Below are 10,103 nucleotides of genomic sequence, written 5' to 3' on the forward strand. Positions count from 1 at the left end.
GAAGTTTGTGCGCAGCCCGGCCCTTCGTTTCTTGTAAGACCTGCAGGGCCGGGGGGGGGGAGAAGGGTTCGGTCTGCGGGACGGGAACGAAACGCCCGTTCTTCGCGGGGAAGCTGCTGCCAAAAAGGAAGACGAGACAAATGAAAAGAAAAAAAAAAAAAAAAAAAAAAAAGAAGAAGATCATGTTGGATGACGACATTTTTCTCTAAGGTGCTGAGAAAAAGAGACAAATTAAAAGCAGTTCGCTGCTTCTCCATGACAAAACCAGAACGGACTGTTTGACTTTGCCAGCGACTCTCTCGGTCAACACGGCCGAGCGCGAGGAAACGTTCAAGAAACAGTTCAAAAGATTCGTCGGCCCTCGTTTCATCCGGACGTCTGTGCAACACGCTGCCGGGAGGGGGGGGGGGGGAAGGGGGGGGGAAATGAACCCCCGGTTTTGTTTAGAAGTCGGAGAGGGGGGCGTTTGAATGGCAGGCGGAGACGGGAGAGGAGGGTGGAGGGATGGAGGGGGGGGGGGGGCGGACGGTCCGTCGGCAAGGCCTGGGGTTTGTGTTTGGGACAGTGACTCAGTGTTTCCACAGCGGGATCCGTGCCGTCGCCAAACTGAACCAAATTCCCCAAAAAAAACTGGCGAGGAGAGATGCGGACAAACAAAAGTAACGCTGAAAACACCGGTCAAATAAACAAAACGCAAACGTTGGGACAAATCTCATTGATCCGCAATGAACTGCAAATGGACCGAAGGCAACACGTCAAGCGTGGAAACGGGGACGTTCGACGGTTTTATGTCAAATACATGCTCTTTTTGAATTCGAGGCCAGCGACGCGTACTCGAATCCGCGCCCGAACGCACGCGGGACGAGGACGCAAACCGATATCGGTTCGGCCGTGACCTTTCGGGCCCCCAAGACAGCGCTGCAGCGAATGCAGGTTAAAAGTCCACCACGCAAAGAAGAAGCAATACAAACCAGATCCAGGAACACCCGAGGCCCGAGCTCACTGAAGACGGACTCGGGCGAAGTGGAAAACGTGTCCCGCGCTCCGACGAATCAAAATTTGAGATCGTTTTTTTTTTTTTGTATCGTGGACGCTGCGTCCTGCAGGTTAGAGGGCAGAGGGACGACCCGACTTGTTATCGGCGCTCGGTTAAAAAAAAAAAAAAAAAAAAAAGCCAGCATCTGTGACGGTACAGGGACGCGGCACGTGCAGCTCGCACATCTGGGAAGGAACCAGGAATGTTGAGCGATACATATATACAGATGTTTCGCAGCAGCGTACGCTGCCGTCCAGACCACTTTTTTATTTACAGAACTTAATAGAGAAAAAGATGTTTTGGGGGTCATTTAGACAGTTGCATTTTTCTTTTTTCTTTTTAAACAACAGTTATTTATAATCATTACATTTCCAATGAAGTTCACGGTTTCAAAGCACCGACGCGCGGACCCAGAAATCCAGCATCAGCCGGGCCTCCGCGCGATTCTTTCGTCAGTCCAAGCGAAAGGTCAACAACCAAGGGTCGGATGCATATTCTGCCGAGTAGCTGAATTTCACCTGCACGCGAAGGTTCCTGGACCCTCGGTTAAAAAAAAAAAAAAAAAGCTAGATCGTTTTAACCCCCTCTAAAAACCCTTTTCTTATACCCCGGGATCAGAGCGAGAAACGGGTCGCGGCCCGCTAAATGATGCGCGGCCTCTTCCAAGAGCAACAGTAAGCGAGCTGAAGCCTCGCGGCGAGGCCTCGTCGCAACGGCCCCGGACTGCGAAAGTTAAAGAATATGTCGGCCGCCCGGGGAGGACGTGTGGGCAGGTGTTGCGTCTTCGCATAACCTTCTGCCCGAGAACTCCGCCAAGAATTACAAAGCGGCTTCCAAAAAAAAAAAAAAAAAAAAAAAAAAAAATCCCAGGAAAAACTAAAGAAAGGCAGCGCTCCAAAGAACATTAAAAAAACAACAACAAAAAAAGGATTTAAAACTAAGTCAAAGCATTTTCTTGCCACGTTGACTCATCAGCCGGACGCATTTAGCTTTGACGAATCCGAGGCCGCTTCCAGAGATTCCCAGAGGCATGAAAAAGGTTCGCCGGTTTGTCCATTTGCAATATTTCATGGATAACAAACTGACTTATTATTCCCCTTTCGCACAAACACAGAAGCGATTTGCGATTTGAACCCGAGGGCCCAAAGAGACGAGGCAAAGATAAACAGAAACGTGTGCACGTCTAGTAAAAAAAAAAAAAAAAAAGCAGCGAGGGCTCCCAGCTGGCGTACGCAGAGACTGGAACAAAATCAGAAAACAGCTGTTTAGGGAGCTTCACCGGTGTTAAAAACAACACCGGGGGGGGGGGGGGGGGGGGGGGAGGAGGAAGGGGTGTAAACCAGGTTGCTTCCGGCAGCCACACGAAACGCCTCGCGTGGGCGTTTATCGCCGAGCGCTACGATCTATCGATGTTCCCTGAACGCCTCGCGAGCCGCCAGTCGGCTGCACGCGGTTTTAGCAATGTTATGCAGCTTTCCACAAAAAAAAAATTTTTTTTTAAATATATATAAGGCGCTCTAATGAAAGATTTCAGTCATTGAAGGTATTGAAAATGGCAGCGGCTGCACCGACTGTAAAAATGAGAGGAGGCGAAGTCGGTATTATATTAGACCTCAAACTATCATTTGCTGCTCAAATGGACAGAAAATGAACCAACAGCTATCTCGATAATTGAGGAATTCTTAAAGGATTTTTGTTGTTGTTGTTGTTGTTGTTTTTCAAAACTCTCACGAGAGTTCAGATCAGAAACGAAGAATATTTCCTGAAGAGACAGCATAAATCTTTTCTTTTTTTTGTTGTCGTCGTTGTCGTCTATCGTCATTTGTTCCAGCGCAATCCGTACGCCGCACTCGAGACACAAACGCGTCGCAGGGAGTATCGCCCGCTCTGCTTTTTTCTGACGCACGTTCCACACCAGTTTTGTGAGCTCGTAAAACTGCCTTAGTAATAAGAGCAGTGGGGCAACAGGTTCTCGCACACAGGCTGCTTCTCGGCCATACTTCCGCTCAGAGAGAACCAAAATAGCGAGTCGAGACTGTCAACTGCTTTCATCGTCAATCATTTTCAATCCCCCCCCCCCCTCCCCCCTCCCCCCGCCCCCCCCCCGCGTCCCGCAGCAAGTAACTTCTTCTCCGGCAAAACAAAACAACCAGACGATATCATCTTCCGTTGGCACGTTTCTAAATGTGGACCCTTTAATAGATCGTTTAATAAGAAAGCAAGAGATAAAAATGGAACAAACAACCGAGTTGATAATGCGAATTTTCAGTGCATGCAGCCGTTTAACTGCGCTGCTTTTCATGTTTTTTTTTTTATCTGCTCATGACTTATCTTTGTTTCTTTTCTTTTTTTTTTTTTTTTTAATAATCGGTTACTGAGCGTGTGAACACTTCAGGGCCGCGGGAACACCGACGGGGGGGGAGTTACAGCTCCGACTTCGGCGCCCGTTTCCCGTTCGTCGCTTGAAACTCGCCAGGGATAAAACTGTCGCTCAGTTCGCGGCGGGCCGCTTCGGCGTAACCGCACCGACCGGCGAAACGCGTCACTGTTTATCGTGTTTACGCGAGGCCGTTTTAAAAACGCGCCTCGAAAAAGTAGGCTCGGCGCGACGCCGCGTCCCGGTAACGCCGCCGTCGGCCCGACGGGACCCGGGCGGGACGAGCCCCCCCCCCCCTCGTCTTGTGCAGCCTCGATCCGCATTCCCCGCGGACCGCCCGGGTCGGAGCCGACGGTATCTGCCCCGTTCACGCCTGCCGTCCCGTCTGGAATGTAGCTCCGCTTCCCACGCACACACACACACACACACACACACACACACACACACACACCACACACACACACACACACACACACACGCGCACACACACACACACAGGCAAACACGCTGGCCCGCTGCATTTTGGGATGCATTCCTGGGACAAATAGCAGAGTCAATATTTCTGTGGAGAAACGGGATCGATTAACGGATGACGAATTAAAAAGGTGCAACGGGCAAGACTTTCAGTTTAAACCAGTCAGAAATAACCTAAAACGATCCACACGGTGGGAGGAGACGGCATTTTAGACATGACGTGAAGGACATCTATGTGCCGCGTTGCACGGGCGTCTTACGGCGCGTCCCCGTAATAGCACCCCCTCACCTCCGGGGGGGAGGGGGGCGGGGCAATAAGTGAGTCACTGCAGCTACCGGGTCCAAAACAATCTGACTGCACACTCATCAGGTATAAAACAGGCCAAGTCGTGATTGATGGCGGGGCGAGAGGACGCAAAACGAGACCAAACTACTTAAATTCTCAAGAGTCGGGCTGAAGGCGGACCGTTTGGACTCACCAGCGCCTCTTAAGGCCCGGAGTGGTATTACAAGACGGGGCATAAATCTTACATATTGCGCGTTTAGATTGAAATCATCTACTGTCCATCAAAAACATGCAACCGTTACCATATTGCCACGAGGTCCAGAGTTGCTGGTTTAATAAACATAAATTAGCGCTATATATATATATATATTTTTTTTTTTTTTTTTTTTTAACAGTGCATTACATCATTTCCCCGCCGTGGGATTAATACAAGTCCAAAGTCGAAGTCGCCCTGGTGCCGTTTCTCAGGCTTCACCGGCCTGTCGAAAAATACGTACGCGGCGGGGGCGGTGGGAGCCGGTCTTCATATCTTTGAAACCAACAACCACCGACCGTCCGGCGCAGACGACCGCCGAGACCCTCGCTCTCTGAAACGCTCGAGTCGCGGGCGGCTTTTCAGCGTCCGCCCGCCTCCCGGTCCGCCGGCCCTCCGGCTCAGCTCGGAGGGGAGCCTTTATTGGATCCACAAGGGCAGCTTTCAGTGTGCCAGGTCAGGGGAAGGCTGTGTTTATTCACCCATTTAAACACACAAACACACACACAGTTTTCCACAGCCACTCCTTCCCCCCCCCCCCCCCCACCCATCACACACACACACACACACACACACAGACTGCTCTGTATCCATTTAATTTCAGACTCGCTCTCATCCCTGCAGTTTGTTGGCACATTCAGGTTTGTTGATGTTGTTACTGGTGTGTGTGTGTGTGTGTGTGTGTGTGTGTGTGTGTGTGTGTGTGTGTGTGTGTGTGTGTGTGTGCGCGCGTGCGAGGGAGCACGCACTGCCCCGCTGGAGTAAAATGAGCCCGAGCCGGAGGACGTCCGCTGCCGTGTCGGATCAGAAATCGACAATTGTGCCATGACGGGATGCAAACGTGGTCGGGAATAAAAAAAAAAAAAAATTTTAAAAATCAGCTCGTCGGCGGCCCCGGCCGACAACGACGACTTCAAGCAGACGCACATCCAATCCAAAGTGCCTCGTCCGGAAACCGAGCACGGCACCGAACACGGGACCCCGAGACAGACCAGATAATGTCCGCTGGACGGGAACGGGTCTGGTTCACTTGCTTTAGTGTTTTTTTTTGTTTGTTTGTTTTTGTTTCTATTTTCCTCCACCGCACTTTAATAAGAAAGTTAATTTTACAACATCACGCAGCACGACTCGAGTCTCCGGCTGGATCCGTCTCCATCTTCTACCAAATTCACCCTTTGACCTCGTGAAAAGAAAAGAAAAGAAAATGAAAATAAAGAAAAAGTGCAACATCTCACTCCCGCTTTCTGTTTCGGTGTTCTGCCGACTCTCCAAAGTTTCATCTGAAGTCTCTTTTGCCCTTTTGATTATAATGTTGCTGCAGCTCTCTCGATTGAAACATCCACCCTCCCCTCCACCGGTGGAGGGAGGTGGGGGGGGGGGGATTAATCTCAGATCCGTCTCATTTCCCCGTCAATCTTCATGGCGTCTCGCTCCGAAACCGCGGTTTGTCGCGTTTTCACCCTTCTGCTCTCATCGTTTTTTGTTTTTTTTTTTGTCTCGCGAGTTTGCTTCCCCGGGCGGTTAAAAAGTGCACCGCCGCGACAGGAAGCGCGACCCGTTCGGTTTCACATCAACAGACGCCTCGACCGCGGGGGTCCTCCCGACGGGGTGAGAAACTAATACCAGGCTCCTGTCCCAACGTTCTCGGCAGGGTTCCTCAAAACACCCGCACCGAGCATCGAGGCTACGCGTTCAGAAAAAAAAAAAAAAAAAAAAACGCGTCTCCTCGAACGGCGAATGAATGCCGGCGACGCCGAAAAAAAAAAACAAGAGTTTTCGACAGCTCGCGGTGTCTCAAAGCGAAAGTGAAATCCGCTCGGGTTCTGTCCCGACAGGGTTAAAGCCGCCGGTTGCGTTACTTTTTTTTTTTTTTTTTTTTTTTACACACAATACACCGACCACTAAGAAGCCACCGGCAGAGACGGAAATTGAGACGAATCCAAAAATAGTCGCGGTGACGGGGATATGATGCCGACCGGTTAAAATGTGTGAGTTGCGCGTTTTTCCCTAAACTTGGGAGACCAGACCCCGAGGCCTCCGTCAGGATGACGCTGGATGTTTAACTGGTTTTCACCTCGACTCTGTGTGAACGCGCATGTTTGTTCGCATTTAAAAAAAAAAAAAAAAAAAAAAAAAAAGTGTGAATGTTAAGTACGCCGAGTATTTACACGCAGGACAAACACGCCCGTCCCAGACGGTGTGTGTGTGTGTGTGTGTGTGTGTGCGCGGTGGAGGGGGTGGGGGTGGGGGGCGCAGACCCAATTTGTTCGTCGAATAATTAGGAACCCGTGTCACTCTTTATTTCATCTTAAGAACGCCGGCGCGGACCGGACCGAGCGCTGCGAGGACGGCAGCCTCGTTCGTCGCGCGGCCGGCCGCGTTTTATGGAGGTCGGCGTCTGGCGGCGCGCTCGCGACCGACCGACCGACCGGGCGGGGCGGGCACGGCCCGAAAAACGCCGTGTTTTATAATTACCGGTCTCGGGGCCGCTTCGTTTTCGGTCCCTTCTTGAAGTCACCCCGCTTTGTTGTCTTTTATTATCACTGAAAACAAAATTACACGCGGAAAGGGTGTTTTAAGGTTACCGTGCACCGACGTCGTGCCGGAGCGACGCCGGAGACGCGACACACACATCTGCTTTTTGTCATTTCTCACGGTGGCCGTCGTCTCTGAAATGACTCAAACCAAGAGAAGCAAATTTCAGCGTCACCTCAGAAAAGGTACTTTACTGTGTGACTTCTCTTTTTTTTTTTAAGAAAGAAGAACACGGGTGTCGTGCGGAGTTCTGGTTCAGCTCCGCCGGCCCGAAGCGTTTACTGTACGAAATGAGAAATATAACCGTGACGCAAGTTGCAGTAAACTGTAATTACCGCTCAGGGACACTGCCAAAGATTACTTGTGCCAAGCAGGGCTGCAACCAACAATTATTTTCATTATTGATTTGAGTCCATTTTTAATTGAACGATATGTTTTTCGATCTTTCCGATGTCGACACGCGGAGAAAAAAAACCGTCGACCCGAAGTGCAGCCCGAAATGCCTCGCCGAGTCTCAACCGTTTCCCGTCGGCCGACAAGAGATCTCCCGTTTTGTTTTGGTTTTTTTTAAATCACGGAGACCAGAAAGCAGAAAGTATTCTGCAAATACTCGTAGATTTTGGCTGAAAACGACGAACCAGTCGTCAGAAGGAAGCCGGCGATTCATTTTCTGTCGGTGGACCCGCCGGTCGACCGGCGAGCCGCCGCGGTCGACGCGGCGACGACGCGAAGAGGCGGGTGAAGACTTCTCGGGACCGGGACCGAACGTACGGCGCTGCGATCGAACGGAGGGAGGGAGGGAGAGAGAGAGACCGAAAGGTCCGGCGTCATTTCAAAATGGGCGAAGCGACCCGGGACGGCGGTGGGGAAAGGTAGGCGGGGACGGCTGTTCGGTGGAAAAACAAAAAAAACAAAAAAAAACAAACAGCGAGTCCGGGGAAAGGTCGACGAGGCGTCAGAACCCGGCCGGGCCCGAACACACCGAGCACGCCTGGAAACCTTTCACGCCCGAGACGTTTCGCCGACTTTCACGCCCCCCCCCCCCCGGACAGACTTCCTGTCCCGGTTCAATTGTACAAATTCACCCGATTTGACCTTGAAGAAAAAAAACAAACAAAAAACAAAAAAAGACTCCCTGGAATATTAATAGGCACATAATTATAGTAATTACAGGGCTGCGAGAATTATTTTCCGCGACGATCGCGGGCCCGACTGATCTGCGTCGCAGCGTTTCACCGCCGGCAAAATACTCCCAGAACGCCGGCGACCCGCCGACGGCGAAACGTCTTACGAGCGTCTCCGCCTCGTCCCCCGCGGGGACGGGCGGTCGTATCGGCACGTCGTCGAAGGCTCCCTCGCTCGCTCTCGAGTCGAATGTCCGCATCGGGCAAAAGGCGAACATTTCCAACGGCGCGACCGGCCGGTCGTTTGACGGGTGTTTTTCGACAGGTGCCGTTTTGTTCACAAATGATCCGACGAGCTGCGCGTCTCCCCTCGTCCCCGATCGCCGAGAGGAATTTGCGAAGAACCGAACCGAAAACGCGCGCGATTCGGCGACGCCGGATTTCAAATTTTGAAAGAAGGACAGTATAAAAAAAATAATAATTAAAAAAAAAAAAAAAAAAAGTTAAATTTTTTTTTTTAAAAAGTTAAAAAGTGCGACTTTTTCCACTGAACCCGAGAGGACGAGCTTTATTCCGCTGCTTTGCCGAGACGCCGCGGATCCACGTCGCCGCTGCGTCACATGTTTGTGGACCAAACACGGCTGTTGTGATTCGTTCAGGTGAGCACAAAAGCCCTCTGTGGAGGTGTGAAAGAGGCTTTCTGCCTCCCATACGTCCACAAACAAACACAGAGGATCAGCGCCTCGAAAAGAGGGCTTTTCACCAGCGTCATGCAAAGCTGAAGGCTTTTTTTTTTTTTTTTTGAAAAACATTTTCTGCCCCCCCACCCACCCCCACCCTTTCCCCACCCTCCCCACCTGATGGCGCTTTTCTGAAAGGAAAAAAAAAAAAAAAAAAAGTGCTTGCGCTTTCAAAACTATTACCAGCAGCTGAACGTGGAAGGGAGTACAGGGCGAGAGCTATTTTTTTTTTTTTGGGGGGGGGGGGGGGGGGGCAGAGAGTGTAACTAAAGCAATGACAAGCCAGCTGTGTTTCCACAGCTTCATGTAGGGAGGAGGAGGCGGAGGAAAGGAGGGAGGGGAGGAGGAGGAGGAGGACGGATGGGAAAGCAGCAATGATTAAATTGAACCGGCCTCATCCAAGCAAAGGTTTACACAAACCTCTCTCCCGGGCTTTGGTGCAAAGGGCCCTCCGATGGGAAGCTGTGATGATGATGATGATGATGATGATGATGCGTTTTGTTTAGTGAGACCGGGTCCAGGATGCGCAGCAGCGGAAAGGGTTCTCCCAGACAGAACCACGGCCAAGACCACAAAAAAAAACAACCCAACACGTCCTGGATCCCTTCTTGTACAATTTGTTTTTTTTGTCCTTTAAGTATTCCTAAAAAGTCTCACTTTGACTAAAACCGATTAAACCTCCCTGTAAACATTTAGACCGGGCCCCTTAGACGTGCCCCTCGAGGACCCAGCAAGGTCCGCGCACCCCACTTTGGGCACCGCAAGAACCCCTCTCATACATTCGTCCTCTCGACTTTTTCATTTGCACAGACCAACCTAGAAAGGCGTGAAGTTCCCAAACTGTCCCAAAAACTGCCTCGCATTTGTTTTTATTCCTTCTTCTTCTGTTTGTTTGTTTGTTTGTTTGTTTGTGTACTAATTAGCACGTGACTCTTGCTGAAAAGCACGTCTTTGTTGACTCCAGCGAGGTGAAAGCAAATTGTTAGCAGGGCGATGCTAATTAAAAAAAAAAATTAAAATTAAAATAAAATAAAATAAAAAAGAGAGAAACGTTAGTTTTGTTTACCTCTGCTGTCCGCAGCGGGGGGCGGCTTCTTCAAAGCCAGTTTAAAAGACGTCTCCATGGCTCCGGTCATTTTCATAACTTCCCTCCTCGGGACTTTTCGCTCCCTCCGGACTCTCACTTTCACGGCCCCCGGAACGAACTCACATCGCCGCGGACCGCGAGCATTGGATACGGGAGTTTTACTCCGAAACGCACCAAACCCGGGAACTCCT

Source organism: Embiotoca jacksoni, unplaced genomic scaffold (assembly GCF_022577435.1).
Source record: "Embiotoca jacksoni isolate LCO1_2020_lvr unplaced genomic scaffold, fEmbJac1.0.p SCAF_194, whole genome shotgun sequence".
Taxonomy (NCBI): Eukaryota; Metazoa; Chordata; class Actinopteri; family Embiotocidae; genus Embiotoca; species Embiotoca jacksoni.